At 36.4% G+C, this 20,502-nt stretch overlaps 1 protein-coding gene and 1 pseudogene across 1 annotated transcript in view; one reads left to right on the top strand and one right to left on the bottom strand.

Annotated features, from left to right (window-relative positions):
- The window catches only part of SLC9A9 (solute carrier family 9 member A9), a 537,568-nt gene that overhangs the window by 338,697 nt on the left and 178,369 nt on the right, over positions 1-20,502 (bottom strand). The gene's annotated exons all lie outside the window — the stretch shown is intronic.
- On the top strand, positions 1,220-2,084 carry LOC138387750 (ubiquitin domain-containing protein 2 pseudogene; annotated as a pseudogene).

The raw sequence follows: 20,502 nt of genomic DNA, 5'->3' as shown, positions 1-20,502 counted from the left end.
GTTTATGTATGGGAGAAAAATGAAAGAAAAGGCATTTTCAAATACTAACTAATATTTAGAAAGGATGCTTACTCAAAGCAAACCAGAACCATTATGCTTGTCTGATGAAAACAGGATTTTCAAATTTGTAAAAATTTACATTTTATATATACATAATGCACCCACATTTCCCATGCAAAGCAGTCAAATATTAAAATCTTTACAGAGCTTTTATTTAGTGTAATGCATGTATACAATGTTTTGCATTGCCCTAGATAAAAATTCATCTCATCGTGTCATGCTGTGTCAATCCTGAGGAAAGACACATAAATCCTCATTTTACCAGGACAATAGCTTTGGGTAAGAGGATAAACTAGTCCTCCTTAATCTCCACTACCCCCGGAGGGCCACCCACAGGGCCAGCCGTTTGGGGGAGGACTGAGGTGAAGCACTTCTGAGTATGGCCTTTTCTTTCCCAGTATCTTAGCAACCTCTGTCTCACTAACAGAAGAGGCCAAATAATAAATGCCATTTTCATGGTATTTTACCGTTTATAAAGAGCCCACCTCATTGTTTTCACAAAAGTCACACCTGTATTTGCTTGAAGGTCAAATAGGGTAAGTAACTTGTCCAGGAGCATTAGGAAGTGGCAGGGGTGGAGCTTCAGCCCAGGCTGTCTTTGGGTCACCCGAGGCCCTCCCACTGAACCCCGTATCACAGCTGTGTCTTAGCCACAGAGCAGTCATGAGGCTGAGGGAATCCCTCCTCCCCTGCTAGCCCCTGTCTCTGGGATTCATGCCATGGTCCTTTGGTTCATTTGAAGAGAGGGTCTTTCTCTTATAGAACCTCTTTGATCTCTTGTATTTTTTTTTTTGTATTTATTCCATTTATTTCATTTCAAAATGTACCAAATATCTGATCCATCCTAAGTTCTGCCACTTTCTAGCTGACGGGTTTTGGGCAAGTAGTTTAACCTCTCCAAGCCTCAGTTTTCTCATCTATTAAATGGGGATAAGAAATAGATATAGCATAACTGTTAGTAGGATTGAACGACAGGGTGAAAATAAATCACTTATCAGTACATAACACATAGTAAACACTCAGTAATATTAAAATTAAAGGATCGTCAGGGGGATGGGCCGCAGGGGGTGAGAGGAGCAGTGCACCTGTATGGAGCTCTGCCCTGGTGGGCCCACACAAGTGCCCACGGAGGTGGTGGACAAGGCTCCAGGGGGACCCCATGGGCAGATGGGCAGGCACCCAGCATGACTGCTTGGGCAGCCTCAACATGAACTTAGAGGACACTGGAGTTTGCTCTAGCTGGTAACCAGTCTTTAAAAAAGAAGAAACCAAACTGGAAAAGCGATTATCCCATGACAGATGGATAACTGGGCAGCAAGAGGGTTGCATTTTGGGATTCTGCACCAGATTTTGAAGGCCATACAGAGATTTGGCATGCCCCGAAGGCTGCTGCACGTGCTTTTGAGAGCAATGATTGTGAACTGGCACAAGCAATCAGTGATGGTGCAAACATAACGCTGCCACATGGTACACTGAGAGAGTGCTAAGAAGAGCTGGGGAACAGAGAGCCTCCAGTCTATTGCTTGGCACCACTACTCAATATGATAGAGTGGCACAGAGACTCAGAATATTCCTGCACCGCCACCCAATTCTGGACCTGAACGTCAGCTCTGTTTGCACCTTTCCTCAAGCAAAGCCCTCAAACTTGTGGTGCACAGCATGGACACAGTATAGACACGGTATTCCACACGCAGAGGGGGTTACCTGCAGAAGAAGGAGTGGAGCTGAGTAGTCAGTGGTGGTTTTTCCTGGCCTACCTCTCACTGACAAGATAATGGTGGAAGAGCTGAAGATCCCAAAAGACTGTGTTGAACAGGTTACAGTAAGCCAAAACTTTGCAACTCCCCACACCAGCTGAGAACCAAATTGGTTCTATTGGATGGTCCCCAGTTTCCTCCCGCTCCTTTTCATTGTTGTTATCACTTTCTATCCTATGGCATGAAATTCATTTTCACTGCTCTCGATTCCCTATGAATGGATTTAGTTCTGAGGAATTACCAGTGAAAAATTCCATCTGTGAATGAGACCACAAAATAATTAATAAAGTACAAAGAACCAAAGAAAAATTAGCAAGAAGCTGGTAATGCAAGAGCTTGGGTGGAGATGAACATCATTTACTTCTCCAACTAAACTGTGAGTTGACAGCAGGGCAGGCCATTGTTTGTTTAATGTATCTGTATTTAATATATTTAACTTATCTAATTTAATCTATTCTGTATTTTGCCCTGACGCTCCCCTCAAATATATGTTGATCCCTTCTAAACACCCTTAGTAAAATATGACGCTGTCGCTGTGAACTTTTGGAAGGAGGATGCTTTTATTTTTAGAATGTGAACAACTAAGGGGCAGAAACTATTCCTAAGGGAGAGCTAGATGGGGGATGGAGGGTAGAAGTATGAAAAAGTAGAGTACAGATGCTCCTCCAATTACAGTGGGATTACACCCTAATAAATCCATCATAAATTGAAAATATCATAAGTCAGAAATGCATGTAATTCACCTAACCTACACCAAACATAACAGCCTTGTCTACCTTAAATGTGCTCAGAAAACTTATATTAGCCTACAGTTGGGCAAAATTATCTAACACAAAGCCTATTGTATAATAAAGTATTGGATATCTCATGTAATTTATTGAATACTATACTGGAAGTAAACAACAGAATGATTGTTTGGGTACTCTAAGTACAGTTTCTACTGAATATCACTTTCTCACCATCATAAAGTTGAAAAGTTAAGTCAAACCATCGTAAGTCAGAGACCGTCTGTATTATAATGATTCTCTAATACTTAATGTTAGTAAAATGAACTATAGAGACACATTTGGGTCATTTAAATTGATTATTTCTGTTAGAGCACTCATTTTCTGAACAGTGAAATAAATTTATGAAGTATATTTTGCTGGTATCAGAGTTATATTACATAAAATTAGGAGGCATTTAGTTAACACTCTCATTTTACACACGCCATGAATCAGACCCAAAGAGTACATTTAAATATGTATGTGAAATGTCATAGTCAAAACTATTTTATTTTTTCCAAGATTAATACATTCAAAATTTCTTCTTGGGCAAAATAATAATAATGATAATAATAATGTGGCTCAGGTAAAGTATTTTTGTTTTGCCAAAAACATTAAAATAGACACAAATACCATCAGCAGAGGAGCTTCACTATCAACGTTTAACTAATGAAAGTCTTTTTTGGGTGAATTCATGATTATCTGTCTGTTTTTCTCTGGAACATCTGAACTTTGAGGTGACATCATCAAGGGAAAAAGCTAACAGTTTTTAAATGTAAATGACTGTAATCAGTAACTACTTGGGGGAAGCACTTAAAAAATAAATGGTCTATCTACCCAAATCATTAATCAATTAATAGACAATCATTAAGCTTGATAGCTCATCTGATCTACAAACTACTTACTCAACAAATACTCAGTAAGCATCTGCTAGTGCAAGAAACCGTGCTGAGTGATGGGGCTATGTTGGTGAGGAAAACAGACATTGTCCATGCCCTCATGAAGTTTACAATACGTTCAGGGTAACAGACAATAAATGTGTACATAAATCATCAGGGTTGACAGTATAAAACTTACATATACTAAAAAATTTTCCTTATTGATCTGAAATTCAAATTTAACTTGGTGTCCTAGATTTTTATTGCTTACTCTGGTAACCTTACCACTATAGAAAATAAGTGTTTGTTGTGGGAGAAGGGGAGAGATCTACTACTAGGTAGGACAGTCAGGCAAAGCTCACCCTCAGACACTCCATTTAAGTCAAGATGAGAAAGAGTCATCCAGGAATGGAAGTGAATGGAAAGGTAGGATGTTGTAGGTGGGACTCAGTGCAGAGAATTCCAGACAAAAAGAATAGTATGTGCAAAGGCCCTGAGACATTCATTCATTAAATCACTGTTGATTGTGTACTATTAGCCAGGCAATGGGCACTGGGGATTCCATGGTGAATGGAATAGAAGCACTGCCTGTCTCCATGGAGCTGTCTGAAGGACCAGTGAGGATATCAAGACACTGCAGCAGAGAAGTCATTTTTAGCAAGGGGATGAAACATTTTCCAGCTATATAACATTTCTGTTTCCTTAGATGCTAACATGAGCCTCAATGAGAAAACGAAAACATATATTTTTTTGTTGAATTCAACAACCATTTATCCTCAACTTGGCCAGGGGGAAAAAAAAGAAAAAAAGAAACTGACAGACAACATTTTGTTATCTTTTATAATAGTTGTCTTTAGGTTACTCAGCAAGAAGGTGCCTCAAATTCAATGAGAAGTGAAGAGAACTGAAATCTAAAGAGATTTCAGGTTCGTTTAACTCCCTAAACCAATCAATTCAAATGGGGACAAAAGGCAAAATGCAGAAAAACAACAGAAAACAACCACTTGTTTGATCCATTATGTCCCAAGACTAGCAGAGATGCTCTGGATGTGAGAAAGAAATGAAAAAATGGATAAATTCTAGCAATGTAGCCACCTTCTAAGAAGTTATAGGAAAACCACATATACTTTACACTTCAGTGAGTTGTCTTTTTATTCTGAACATGTCAGTTTATTTTGGGCAAAGGAGCGATTCTTGTGGATAAGAGCACAAAGCCATTCCTTCTTATCACAGAAGCTAAGGTAGATTCTTTCTACCTTGACTGTTATCTGTGAGATTTTTCAGATAATATACATTTTATTAATGATAATGCAGTTCATTGGGAAAAATGATCAGTGTTTAGCTCCCAGGCCCTTGGTTGAGTTTATTATGTGAAAATTTAAGGGGGAAAAATGGAATTCTTATTTACAGCTCATTTTTAAATTTGCTCATTTGAAAGAAATTTTAAAAATGAATTCATATTCTAATGTATTTTCTGAATATTATAGACTTTGCTTAAAGTATATATCTTTAGAAATGCTCTTACCTAGGATTATTTATCAGTTAATAGCTTAAACAAAATCTAGCAGGATGATCATGATATGATAATTAGTAATTCAGAGACTAGTTGTGTTGAACTAACCTTAATTGCATGTGGTAGTCTATTTCTCTAGCACGTTATCTTTTGGAAATCTTGACATTTTATTTAGTATGTTGGTTATACCTCTCAGATTCATATCAATTGCAAATTTGACAAGCTTGCAATCTGTCTCTTGATCTCAGTCACTGATAAAAATTTTAAAGAGAATAAGTCCTTAAATAGAACTTTCTACCAAGCTACTAGAAATGTTGGATTTTATTGCTAAATAAATCAATTACTTAATTTTGCCTACCTATAACTCTAAATGTGTCTACAAGTTTCTGATGAAAGCCCAAGTGCCTTGCATAAATCCAAACAAAATTTAGTAGTGATTAAAAATAATCTCTGCATTTGGGTCAAAAATTTTAATGCACTTTTGAAAACAGAAGCAAAGTTTTCACAGGACAGCAACCAGGGTTATGAGTGGAATCAGAACTGTGTCTTATAAGAACTGAAGTAGGGATTTGCAGAGGAGGAAACATTTAATTCTTTTTTGATAGTGTTACTTTTTCTAATAAACGGCTTTCATATCAAAGAGAGGGTGCTCTTGTTCCATACTAAGGGTGGCAAATTCAAATTTCCACACAGACTGGGCAGGCAACGTGAGTGAGGACAGCCTTACTCTTTCACATTTCCTCCTTTGACAGAGACATGAGCACAAGCAATATTGTCTTTCCTCTGAACTCTTTCATACAAAGCCACTGTGCAAACTCAATAATCCACGGCAAAGGATCCCCGGGCTCAGTTTAGAGGTGCTGTGCCTGGGTTAAAGGGAAGGTCAGCCACTTCATAATGCCAGCTAAGTATTGTCAGAGGAGATGTACCTATGCTCTCCCAATATTACTACATCTAGTTTTTTCAAAAGAAACCAGAAATCTGGATTTTTATGTTAATTCTCTTGATTTTTAAAATTTGGGCATCAAATTCAAATTTTTCTAAAAAACACTTTGCCAGTCAACACTGGGCAGGCTCAACAAAACAATGGCTGCCAGTTACCATATGATTCTCAGAGGCTGGACCGGAACCCATGGTTTGAAGATATAGGGGAGTGGGTAAGAGGCGAGTGGAAGGAAGAATTTCCTGCTCCTCAAACCCGTCCTGCCTTCTTCTGAGATCACCAAATCTGAGTGAGTGGCCTCACTGATCATATTGGAAATTCGTTCCAACCATGATTGGATTATTGACTTTTACCTCCCTGTCTTACTCTGTGGTTCCAAATAAAGCTTTCTCTGAGGGTTCAGATGGGGGAACTGATACCTAGAAAGTTCTGGAGAGTGTTTTATAGAAAGATAGGATGTGATTTCAGCTTTGCAAAATGATTGCCATTTGGAGACAGAAGAACTTACAGAGAATTCCTGGCTGATCAAACAGCAGGCACAAAAAAGTAAAGGTGGAAATGAGAGTGGCCGGAGATGGAGTCACAATGAAAAGATTCCAATGGATGTGGAAGGTTTACGGCAACTAAACCTGGGGATAACAAACTGGCCACATCAATTATGTTTGGCCATCACACTGTTTAAAATTCAAATTGAACCTAAAGCACTTTTGGAAGGCATGTACCCTTCACTTAGCCACTGGCCCCAGCACTTTTTGTCTTGTATCCTAGACCATCACACATTTATATCACCCAGCTGGCCCCCAAAGTACTTAGATCTTCCACCCCGGCAATAAATTTTCATTTTATGTAAATTTATTTTCCTGAGAAAAGTTCATGGTACATAAATCTCATACATTTTAAACATTATTATATGGTTAGGAATTTGGAACTCCAAATAAAAAATAATCTAAATGGGAAATTTAGGGTTTAGTTTGAAGCTAGAGAAAAGTTCCATTTATATTTTTGGAAATTCACACATTGGGTGATAATATCTCATTTTGACTGATTGAATAAGCTGTTCTCATGGTTTGGGAAACCAATATAACTGTTTCACAAACCTGGACACAATTCTGAGCAAGAATGTTAGAGCTTTATTAGGTCTGGGTTAGGCCTATTCTGTCCAAAGTCACCAAACTAATCAAAAAACTGGTTGTTTGGCCAAAGATTTTAATTTTCAATCAAATGTCCTGGCATGAGAGATGCATGCATTCCTAGGGTGTTATTCTCATTTAAAGTTAGGTTTTGCTGTCACATAAATACCTTATGCTTGCACAAGGCTTTTACAAACACCCTCCCACTGGATCCTCACTACATAACCAATCACTCATTCATTAATGGACAGAGACGTACTTAAAAATAAAGGGTCAACAATTATGCCAGTTGTAGGTGCTCAGGATACAGCAGTAAACACAACTTAAAACCTATATCACAAGAGCAAGGGAGATACTTTTATTACTATTAAAATGCATTTATTGCTTAAATTATTTTTAGTAGAGAAGTAAAACAGTAATAAACATCCTGCCTTCGAGAATAAGGCAATGTGAAAGTATATAGAGTAAAAACCGATTTCCTTACATTTATAGTAGTCTTACTCAGATATAATTTTTTGTAGAAATGTTACACTACGCATTTTCAGAAAATTTATTTTGTAACTTAAAATGTACTAGAGTGTTTTCCATATCATGAACTTTTTAAAGGCTCCAAAGTTTTCCATAGTTTGTATGTAGCACAATATATTTGATCCCTTTCTTACGAATAGACATTTTGACTGTTTACATTTTTGCTATTACAATGATGCAATGTATATGTATCTCTGTCAAAGTAAGCAAATATTTCTTGGGGTAGATTACTAGAAGTTGCTTTTCTAGGCCCATTTACAATTTTGGCTGACACTGACAAAAAGTATTCTTCCTAACACTGAACAGACATATAGAGAGATTTCTATAGCTATAAACACACATACACACATAGAGATCTATAAATTACTTGTTCGTATTTTTTATTCAATTTTTTATGTCTTTTTCACAATGATTGGTAGGTGTTCATTTTGTGTGTAAGATATTAAGACTGTCAAGGATACTGCAAGTATTTCTTCTACTTCATCATTTGTCTTCTAAAGTAGAAGTTAAATTGCTTATCTTTTTCTTCATTGTTTCTAGGTTTTGAATCTTATTTAGGAATGCCATTGACATCTCCAAATTCTAAACAAGGTTCCTAATATTTTCATAGTTTTTTTTTAACATTTAGCTCTGTAACCCTTCTAGAGTTTCTTTTCAGGAATGATGTGAATTAGGTATTTAACTTTTCTCCCAAAGGAATAGCCCATTGCCCCACACTATTTATCAAAACACCCAATCTGTTGCCTTTATATTGGAAGAACAATTTGGCTTGGGTTTCACATGCTTTCCCTCAGAAGTGAAAATGTACTGCTTTTCCATCTTCTGAAATTGAATGTCACTGTGGTCAAGTCGAAGGCCAACCTGATTATTTCTACTTTTGTAAGTGACTTGAATTTTCTGCCTACATGCTCCCATAATTTCTTCTTTAAGCTTGACATTCAGTAATTTTACCAGACTATCTCATGGTGTTGATTATTCCAAATGAAATTTTCCTGGAATCCAGTGAGTCCTTTAAGTCTTTCTACCCATTTATTATATCATTTCAGGAGAATATTGTTGTACCATGTTTTAAGATATTTTTCATGCATTTTCTTCCATCCAACTGTCTGCCATTCATTTCTATCATATTATCTATAGTCATTACTATATCTTTGTACTTTTCTACTTTGTTTTGTTTCCTCAAGTCTATCTTCTATGTCCCTAACAATGTTTTCAGTGAAGTTCATTCTATTTTTGTTGCATCTAAAGTGTCTTTTTTCTCTTTAGTGATTTTATCTATTTAGCTTTTAATCTTCCTTAATTATTTTACGTCTCTTCTATGAAACCTTGAGTCTCTTTCGGAACATTTTATTTGCTTGATATTTACACACACACAGAGAGAAACCATATTGTCTGTAAGTCTTTGTCTTCTAAAATAGAAGTTAAATTGCTTAATCTTTTTCTTTATTGTTTCTAGATTTTGAATCATTTAGGAAGGCCATTGACATCCCAAAATTCTAAACAAGTTTCCTAATATTTTCATAGTTTTTCTTAACATTTAGCTCTGCAATCCTTCTAGAGTTTCTTTTCAGGAATGATGTGAATAATGAAGAACTCATTTAAAATTTTTCTGTAATACTTTATATTTGGGGATTATCAGACCTTCTTTAGCTTCAATTTCCTCTACCATTTAAAAAAAATTACTTTGAAGTTTTGATGAACATATACCATTCCCTTCTTTTGATTATTACTCATCTTTTAAAAATATTGGCTGTTTATTAAAGAATAATATCAGAAAAGGAGTGAAATAAGGTAGAATAAGGTGAGGCCGACTACAGTTTAAATTTGGGTTTTGTTCTGGTTATCTATTGCTGCATAGCAAACCACCCCATAACTTAGTGGCTTCAAATAATTATCATTTTGTTCACATTTCTGCAAATTGGGCAGGGCTCAGTGGGTGCAGCTCATTCCTGCTCCACATGGTATTAGCTGGGGCAGCTGGAATGGGGTTGCAGGATCCACTTCAAAGATGGATCACCCATATGTTTGGCAAATCTTGCTAGTTGTCACTCCCTCTCCAGGTGGAACTCTCCACAGAGAAGCTTGACTTCCTCACGGCAAGGTGGCTGGGTTCCAAGAGGCAGAACTCCAGGGATAGGAAATGGAAGCTGGTAGATTCCTAAGGCCTGGGCCCGGAAACTTGCACAGCGTGCCTTCCTCTGTATTCTGTACATTCAAGGGGCGGAGGGGAACATAGACCCACTTCTAGGAGGAGTGTCAAAGAATTTGGGGACCATGTTTGAAAACTGCCACAGGTTGTCTCAAGCATCCGTCACCAAATATGTTATTTCCTTTCTATTGGGAATACATCTTTTTGTAGTTCATGGCATTCAAATTGAGGTGCCATAGAGAAAAGCCCCATAAATTGCAGATATCTTATATTTTAATTTGGAAATTACTGCCCTGCCCTCTTCCACGCAAAGAGCCTCCAGGAGTGTCCCTGGCTAGGAAACTAGGATGTGTCAGCATGATTTCTATGTGGTTGCCATCCTAAAGAGTCAGACTATTTCCCCCACTTCTCCCTTGGCCCATTCACCTGATCTTAACCATGCTCTAAACAGCGGAATATTGGCTGGTCCTTTCAGTGATGTGATGTGCTGCCAGGTCTGAGAGAAAGTGACTTGGCTTAGCAGTTTACTGTCTCTTGTTTAAGATTTCACATTATATAGCAGCAATACTTCATACTTAAATATTTCATAGTTTATGGTTTAGAGTTGGAACTATGTTCCTGTTTCAAAGGCTATGAAACTTCTATTTTTTAGTGTTTTTCTTAGTTTTAGTTTGTTTTGAGGAAGTCTAGTAGAATGAAAATATTTATCCTGCTGTCTTGAGCAAAAGCTTCATATGAACTTTAGAATCACCCTAAAAAATGTGTTGGGATTTTAGAAGTGAGGTCACACTGCAGGTATGCTTTACTTGAAAGAGAGCTGTCTACTTTACAATATTGAATCTTCCCATCCTACCTTATAGTAGGTCCCATTTTTTGAGATTGCCTTTTTGGTCCTTTACTAAAGTTAAGATTTTTCTTTTAAGATATCTTGTACATTTATTAATTAAGGATATTCTAATTATTTTAGATTTTTAAAATGTTATTGTGAGCAAAATAGTTTTTCCATTATGTTTTATCATTAATTGTTGCTGCAGTCTAGGAAAACCATTGATTTTTTGTATGCCAATCATCCATCTGTCCAACCACATTTCCAAGTTCTCTGATATTTTGCTATTTGAGTCTCTTATATTTTCTAAGTAGACAATCATATCAGCTCATCTATTATTTTATTTTTATTTTACTAGTTTAAATTTCTATGATTTTATATTTTAAATTTCAAATCATCCCTGTTTTATGGATAAAATAGCCTTTTATATCCATCTTATTAAGTAACTATACATGTTTTGGGCTTTGGTTTTCTACAATTTTGTTTCTCCATAAAGTTGATCTTATCTGTTTTCATAATCTATAGTTTCAGTGTAACTCACGTCTAAAATCCCAACAGACTTAGTGCTGTAACATGAGAAAGATATTTACATTGAAGCTGCCATCTTGATGAAATGAGAAAGCTGACTTGAAGATGCTGACTGACTTGACTTGCTCATTGGTATAAAGTTAGTCAGCGACAGAGTCAGAATCCAGACTCCTAGTCCAGCCTTTACTTCTCCACAGAGAAGTAAAATACATGCTATCTACATCTGAGGTATGTTCTAAGATTAAAGTTTTTCTACCAAAACTTTTACCGGAGTTACTAGTAAAAAGAAAATTGAATGCGCGCACGCGTGTGTGTGTGAAAAATATTTCTATTTTTCATAAGTTTTTCTTATAAACATGCTAGTGAAAAGGCTAAAAGTGGACAGCTATTAGAACAATGGACAATGTCTGAAAATCTAAATGGGCAACTGTTACATAAGTAAGAATTAACTCCACCTGGAAAATATCCATAAAAGCAAAGTAGGCAAGTGAGAATGGAAATGGGGATAAAGATGGAAAAGGATAAACCTCTGAACATATGAGGGTGAAGATTTAATTTAATGGCCTCAAATATAGCATGCTTGCATTAATGGCATTAGATCAAATTTGACCATTTAACTGCCATTCTGAAAAGAAGCCATTTGGCTCAAGTTTCAGAATTTGACTTTCATATTTCCAATTTGAATTAATTACTTTTAGAAAAATTAGCTGAAACTACATTATGATTCTGATACTGCAGGATAATGCCTGCAAGAGGGTGGTCTGGATTTTATGTGTCTCATTTCGTGTAAGAATTTACTGGGCACTCACTCTACTATCTTTTGAAATGAGAAACTCTTGCTGTTAACCCATAAAGAACATCTCAATGGTGAAAGGAGTTCTGCGTTTCCCCCTCAACACTGCTTGTCATTCTGGCAATGAAAAAAATGATGTATTTGAGGATCCCTGGGACAGAAAAATTGATAAGAGCTCCCAACTTCTTTCCCATAAACAACCGATATTTTAAAGCTATTAACACAGGACCTGGGCATTCAAAGACAGTTCATTTATCATCTAATAGCTGGAGAAGGTGTCAGCCCTGCAGTCAGGCTCTGAAAAATGGGCCCTGAGTTCACCCTCTATTGCCGAACAGCTGCTCCTTCCCAAAGTTTTAATCAGATTCCCTAAGCATTACATGCCCCAGAAAGGCAGAGCCTACATAAAACCTGCAATAAGCCTGCCATGTAAATTCATTACAAAGCCCAAGTAATATGAACAGATTATATTCTCCAGGCCAAGAGAGAGCTTTTAATTTAGACCAAAAATTATGATTGCATATTGATTTGGCCCCTTGTTCTCTGAAAAGTTTTTTTCTCAGAAAAGAATTCAGAATTGATCACCTGAAATAAAAGGCATTTTCTTGGTTGTTCAGAATGAGAAGTCATGCTTAAGTGCATTAGAAAGAAAATACACTTTAGGATGAAAAATTCTAAATCCAGAGCTCCTGAAAGTATTAATAGAATTTTGTGTTTTGTTTAGATGTACCCTTTTCCCTCCCTGAGGTGAGAGCCATACCTCTCTTCAATTCTAAAAGAAGTTTATGACCTCCACCAAAATGTTTAGCATGCAGTGTTTTAGATCATGTTGTTACTAGAAGCTAGTGTAGCCAGCCACCTTTGGAAATCTTACCTCACTCGAGGCCAAAGTCATGATCAGTTCTTCACATCAGCGGCCTTGATACCTAGCTGTGAACTACCTCTGGTCACTAGGTGCCATCTCGTGCATGTATGCCATTGGTCCCTGTCAATACCCCCACCAGATAGAGGCAAATGGCACTCATGTATACTGACAAAGGTATAATGTGTCAATCAGAAAAAGAATCAGTTAGTATCACAGAATTAGACACTGCGAGTCACCATCCCACCTTTGTGTAGTGGGGAGAGAACAAGATTTAGTCATCTTACTAAATTTGAGTAGTTTTTAATTACCCTAAATGTTGGTATAGATTTAGGGGGTGGGTGCTAAGTACTTTAAACTTTCAAGACCCTTTTCAAAGCCACACCTTTTGTGTGAAGGATGCAGACAAATATTCAGCACATCCATCTATCCTTCATTGGTCCCCACACTTACCACACAACCCTCTGGATATCATTTGCTTTTATATGCAGGCCTGCCTACAGGAAAGGCTGCTTTCATCGTGTGATCTTTGGAGTACTTGAAATCCTGATGACAGTAATTTCCTGTGGTGAATTAATAAAGTGGATGCTGATTATGATTCAGCTTCCTAAGTTGCTTGACTATGGAAAGAAAATGAACTGATTATACTACCAGGATATATAGTCTGATCCTTGGGTCAGTAATTTCTTAGTCTTTATTATATCAGCACCCTAGTTCCACCTGTGCCTCATGTGCACTTTGCGTAGTGCAAAGTCACTCTCCTAGTACTTGGCTGGTCATTCTGGGTCCAGAATAGAAAACATCACTGGGCCCTCTGATCTAGAGACGAAATTCCAAACAGGGGGCTAAAATGAATAAGGAGCTACTATGACTTAATGATGACATATAGCAGAAGACAGAACTACCTCCTCCAGCTCTCTCTCAAAACTGGTTTGTTGCTTAGAAAAATCACCTCAAAGTCATTTGTGAACATAAAGGACATTTTAAAAAACATCACTGTTACACAGCATAACAACTGGTGTGGTAGAAAATGTCCCCTGCTTACAAATCATGGAGGTAGCCTCTCCCCCAGGAAGTAGGGAGAACTGAACAGGTGGATTTCTAGTGTGGCTCATAAATCTGATGATAAAAACTACACAGTAAACAGAATACAGAGCAAGAGAAACTAGGAAGACAAAGAGAAAGATGAAGGAGAGCCTCCAGAGAAAATATGACAAGTTCCAAGACTGGAAACACCAGACCTGAAAAAGAGAGTGCCCAAAACCCTGGAGAAGAAAACTGGAAGGGCCCCAAGGAAAGTACTTTACCAGTTTTCTAATACACAGGTCTCCTTTTCACAGTTTGAAATTGTTGAAGACTACCCATAGTTTCATAGCGGGTACAGATTGATTTCAGCATTTCTATACCAAATTGAAGAGGATTTTCTGCTGTTAATTTCTTTGCTCTACACTCCTTGCTTCTCACTTCTTTCTAAGTTCAGTTTCCTATTTCTACTTAATTATATCCTTTGGAAGTTCTATCACTGATGATCTATCAGAAAATACATTTCATCTTCATTTTTTTTTTTTTTTTTTTTTTTTTGAGTTGGGGTCTCGTTCTGTTTCCCTGGTTGGAGTGAAGAGGCACTAATGTTGCTCACTACAACTTTGACCTCCTGGGCTCAAGTGATCCTCCTGCCTCAGCCTGTAGTAGCTGGGACTACAGGCACACACCACCATGCCTGGCTAATTTTTAAAAAATTGTTTTGTAAAGACAGGTTCTTGCTATGCTACCCAGGCTGGTCTTGAACCCTTGGTCTCAAGCAGTCCTTCTACCTAGGCCTCCTGAAATGCTGGGACTACAGGTGTGAGTCACTGTGCCTGGCCTTATTCCTAAACTACATTTTAGTTGAATTTAGAATGTAGGCTCTTCAGTTACTTTCCCATGATACTTTGAATCTACTATTCCTCTGTCCTCTGGCAGCTATTGCTGTCAATGAGAAAACTATTGCCATCCAAATTATAAGTAAGTGTAAGTGATCTTAATTATAAGTAAACCATTTTTCCTCTCTGGTTGTTTTCAAGATTTCCACTTTGTCTTTGATGACCACACATTTCACAATACTTTAATCAATCAATTTTTTTTCTTTGTCTTTCTTCTTCAAACACCTTATAAAAGTTCTCCCCCAGGCTCCCTTGGTGGAGGGCCAACCACTTGTGGTCTGGTGTGGCCTAATTCATGAATCACTGTTTGCTCAAATAAGCTTTTTAAAATTAAAAACACAACAGAAGGAAACCAAAAACTACAATGTATTTGAATATAGATTTGTTTTAATTTATCCTTTGGACATAATGTGATGTTTAGATTTCTCTCTTTGACTTTAGAAAACTATCATTCATTATCTCTTCAAATATTGCCACAAATCAATTCTCTTTAGGTTTTTTTTTTTTTTTTGAAATTTGTATTGATGTATTCTGGATTTTTTTATGCTATCCTCCATATCTATTAAGCAGACTGTCATATTATTTTTATCTGTGCTACATTCTGGGTCATTTGCCAACTTTATCTTCACTTTCACCAGTTGGTTTAATATGACATTTATGTCATCCATTTAGTTCTATATGTCAATATTTGCATTTTTCATTCTGAAAAGTTTTTTATTTCCTATTGTACTATTTTTTCCTAGGGTTTTTTTTTTTGTGTGTGTGCTCCTCCATTTACCTCTTTTGTTGTTTTCAATGTGCCCATTTTATAATCTTTCTCAGATTTTTGGCTTAGTTCCTTAGGGTACCTGTTCTTCTGATTTACGTTTGTTTTGCTTATCTCCTGGCTTTCCTTCATGGTGGAGTTATTTCTCTTTGTGATCTGTATATTTTTACTGTGAACTAATTTTCAGGAAGGATTTTTTTGTATAGGAATGATTTCCATGTGCCTGGGTTGCATAAATATCAGTTCAGAGTATTTTCAGTGAATTTGGAAATAAGAGCAGGGGAATGTGGCTGGGGAAGTCATTTTGTTTCATTAATCCTGAAAACTTTTTGTTACTTTATTGTCTTATATTTCCTATATCACAAATATAAGGATTTTGATTGCTCAAATTCTAGATACATAGCAAGTTTCCTCACTGTTTCTTAAGGATGGTGGACACAGTCTATGTGACTGAAGGAGCATTGAAACTTCAGGCCTTATTCAGAGAACTATGCTCAAGGTGTATGACTATGAATGAACCTTTAGACAGGACTCTGATTTCCACAGGGAAATGGGATTCCAGCTCCAAAACCTGTGGGCATGTATCCTATACAAAAACATGTGGCCACTGACAGTGGTAGCTTCCCATTCTTGCTGTGATTTATCTCTTGTTTCTCATGCATAGGGGATGTTCTTTTCTCTCCTTCCAAATCAACTCTACATTTAGAAAAGAATGTTTGTCTTTTTAAATAAAGCATTTCTGAACATTGTATTATCATGAAATACGGTAGTTATTGTTCTAGAATGTCCATTATACTTGTCCTCCAGCCACTTTCTTCTAATAATAGATTCCATGTCACTGGCCACAGGGATGGGGATGTGATTCAGATCTCACCAATCACCGTGTGTAATTACCTTGGAATACTGTGTGATTGGCCTAGGGGTGATCTTCTGATATAAACAGTCTTTGTAACTGATATGCAAATACTGAGAGAATGAAGTATTATTTTGAGCTAAAAAAATATAAGCCTGAAGATGCCATTAGTCACCCTCTCTTGCTTCATAGAGTAAGCCATCTATCTGCACTATGAAAGAATGAGGTTAGCACTCACCGGGAATCTGGGCCAAGAGAGAAAAAGAAAGAATAGATAGCCATGTTTGAATTCTTGAGCCTGGTACATCCAGGATCAGCTCAACCCCTGGTAAATAGGCCAATGAATTTCTTTTGCTTAAGATAATTTGAATTGGGCTTCTGTCACTTATATCTCCCTTACACATCAATAAATTAAAGTACAATGTGATTGAGATAAGAAACCATCCACATGGTTTCTTTTATTTATTTTTGGTAGGCCAATTTGTCATGCATGGCTTGACATGAGCAAAGTGAGTTCTAAGTCATGGGGCTGAGTTCCGGAGGAGCAGTGAGTAGATGTCAGATCTCATCTGAGAGACAAGGGATGGAGTCACAGGATAAAGTCAAGGCCAAGACCCAGTAATGTGAACAGAGACATTAAGCGTTAGGGTAGGGGAGATGCCAGATCATAGCTAGGAAACAGGAACCAGGGATTAGGAATGGGAATAAACAAACAAGACAGCAGCAGCAGGCAGGGGTGTGGGCAACAAACACAAGTGTTCTGACTTAAAGCCGGAAGGTAGCTGAGCACTGCTTCCCAGCCTCTTTGTAAAGGTCCCAGGGTGGCCTTCCCATTCCTGCCATGTGATGCCACCTGGTGTCTGAAAAATGAAGTCAGGATGGAATTGACTGCCAGGACAAGCAATCCTTAAGCAAAAAGACCATAACTTATTTTTTTTTTAAATTATATATCACACCAATATCTAGACAGGTATCAAAATAAATGAGTTTCTTGCTGATTATAGGTTTCCAAGGCAAATATCAAAGTGAATTACCTTCAGAAAGATGTGTCAAGATATAAGAAACTTGCTTTTAAGTTAAGCAGATTCATGAGAAATATTATACTTTCTGGTAGTGATAACAGTTTCAGTTTATTCTCATCAGAAGGGAACACCTTCTTATCACCATCGTGTTTACAACTCTGGGTCTAATGGAGAAGAAGTAGAGCTCAGGAGGGTAGCTAAATACTTGAAAGCAGCAGTATGAAGAATATTAAATATCCATCCCTTGGAATAGGTTTTAATGAGAGGATTAGTAAAATGTCCTTCCCTGTAGCTGAGGAGGTATATTAATTCACTCATTTAGTAATTGTTGGAAACCTACCAAATAATTGTGTTATGGGAATGGAGAAAAGTATAAAAGCCTCTTTGCCTTCGAGGAGCTTGCAATCTACTTAGAGATGATGTTACTGAGAGAAATAATAAAATTTCCTTAGGGACATATTTTTATAAGCAAACCCTACACAGCTATTTTCTGAAATGATTTTTTAGGGCAAGTTTTTTTTTTTTGCACATATTACATCCCTTTAGAGCTACTGTTTGCCTATTTCAGTGATGACTTATTGAGGACAGGGATGGGTGACTGTGCCCACCCAATCTCTATCACCAACACGCTGGCACATGCAGGTCTTCAGCACATTTTTGTTGAATGGCTGGATGATATTTCAAGGTTCCTCTTAGTTCTAAGACTGAGTATCACAGCCATTCCATTACCTTATACGTTAAATTTCCCTCAAGATGCATGGGCTGTCAGAATTGTGGTCTTTCAAAATATCACTCACTCTGAGTACCAAGCATTCACTGGTATCACACCTTAAATGATCTTATCTAGTAAGAACTTCTAAGCAGCGTAACACTCTCATTTAAAAAGAGAAAACTGGTGTTCCATTTCTCCCTCTCTTTTAATGATCTACATTGAATTTCCTTATAAGCATTTGTTTAACAGGGAATAAAAGCATCTAGTGTGTATTCATTGTCATCCAAGAGCCAGCTGTTTAATGAGGTACTTACTTTACCTCTAAGAAAATCTGGAGGCATTTTCACACTGTGGAATTATTTTACAAGTAGATGTTTCAGTAAAACACTGGCAATATTTCTGTTTTGCAGAAAAATGGCCCCAAACACCCCATATCCTCTTTCTGCTCTTTCATGAATTAAAAAAAAATTCAGACTTCTATGTCTATGGACTCTGTATTTAAATGAAGGTTGCCAACTATCAAGTATGTTAATTCGGATTCTTTGGGCTAGAGTTGATCCCTAAGTAGTTTACTATATTTCTAATAAATATATGTAAGCCAAAAGAAGAAAATAAAAATCGCTTGTGATTCCATGTAACATTGATTTTATAAATATAAATTATATATGTATTTATAAATAACATATAAATAATTGTACATAATAAACTATAATATATAATTAACATATAATTTTATATATATACATTTATATAAATTTGAGTGTGATTTTTTAACCAGATTAGATCTTATAAGTTAAATTTTATTATTTAATTAAACATAAATATTATATTTTAAATTTTCTTATTTACTTAAAAATATATTGTGAATATCTTTTCACATCAATGCATTTTTTCTATGTCATTTTTTAAATGACTGTATAATGTTCCATGATAGTAATGTATTATAATTTACTCAACCAACCAATAACCACTGTGCACAACTTCTTGCTCAAATCAATGTACTCATCTCCATGGGAAAACTGTTGCACATGCCCTTAATTATTTCTTAGAATAAATGTCTAGCAATAAAATGGCTGGATCATATGATTCACAAATTCTAATGACTCTTAGTAAATACTGCTAAATTATCTCTGTAAAAGTTTTATCACTTTCCTCTTGCACCAGTAATGTAGGAGAGTTTCCATTTCCCACACCCTGAATTACCTCAAGTATGACTATTCCTTTTGGAGTTCTGAAGATTTGAAGATTTGCCAGGTAAAAAATGGTACTTCACTGTTGGTTTAATTTCTTTCATTTTATTATTAGTGAAGCTGATCTTATTTAGTAGAGTCATAGGCCATTCATGTTTCATCTTTTGTTCATTGCCTATTTGTGCCCTTTGCCCATTTTTCTATTATGCCTACCTATTATTATGGGTCTTTGATGACTGGAGTAATAGCAGCAGCTAACATTTAATGTGTATTGAGCGCTAAAAGCCAGGGCCTGTGCTAGGTGTTCTATGTTGAACCCCACCTAATGAGATAAGACTATTACCAACACTATTTTACAAATGAGGCAGCTGAGGCAAAGAGAGGTTAAGTAACTCACCCACGGTAACATAACTAGTAAATCTGGTGTAGAAAGGATATTAACAATTCATCATGTATATTATAAAGACCATTAACCTATCCACATGTGTGTTGAAAATGCTTTCCTTGCTTTATCATTTGTCATTGAATTTTATTGTAATGTTTTTCTGATGGTTGCCCTGCAATTTTTAATAATATGCCTATATCTCCATTTCTTGATTTATTAACTCTACACAGAGTCTATTATTGGTTTCTTACTATTCTAGATGTAGAATTTTAGTTAACTTCTCCCTTCCTTTCCCTCTGCCTTTCTCCACCTAACTTCCACAAGTAATATCAATTTTGGTTGTGAGCACCTTTATAACTTTAAGTAATATACTTCAATCTCTATTTCTTGATTTATCAACTTTATACAGTATGTCTTAACTAAGTGATTCATTCCTAATGGAGGAAATCACATGTAAAAATGGTTATTCTCTATACTCCTTGGATCATAAAATGCCACATTTATGAAGGAATGCCTCACTAGAAGCAGTTCTATCTTTAGTCATTTTAATAAAACCAGATCTGTATAATAACAGATATTGATATAAATGATGAAATAAATTATAAGTATATTTATATAGGGTAGACTACATAGATTATAGAGCTTTTCCAACTGCATTGCTTTATTTATTGCTCAGAATAATTTTGTAATATATATAGAACCACCATTCTTACATTTCATAGACAAGCAAACAAGCATAGAGACTTTATGGCCATACAAAATTACTACAGTGGCCATCCATGTTTTATTTTGTTGTGTTTCTATCCAGCATCCACTTTTTCCTCATCATGGCAATATTACCTGAGCAATAATGCCACCTTCCTTGAGTCTCAGGTCATGAGCTTCCAAGTGAAGCTGATTATACCATTGAACTCATGAGCA

Source organism: Eulemur rufifrons, chromosome 7 (genome assembly GCF_041146395.1).
Source record: "Eulemur rufifrons isolate Redbay chromosome 7, OSU_ERuf_1, whole genome shotgun sequence".
NCBI lineage: Eukaryota > Metazoa > Chordata > Mammalia > Primates > Lemuridae > Eulemur > Eulemur rufifrons.
Note: the sequence above shows the minus strand (reverse complement) of the source record. Positions and strands in the feature narration are given on the sequence as shown.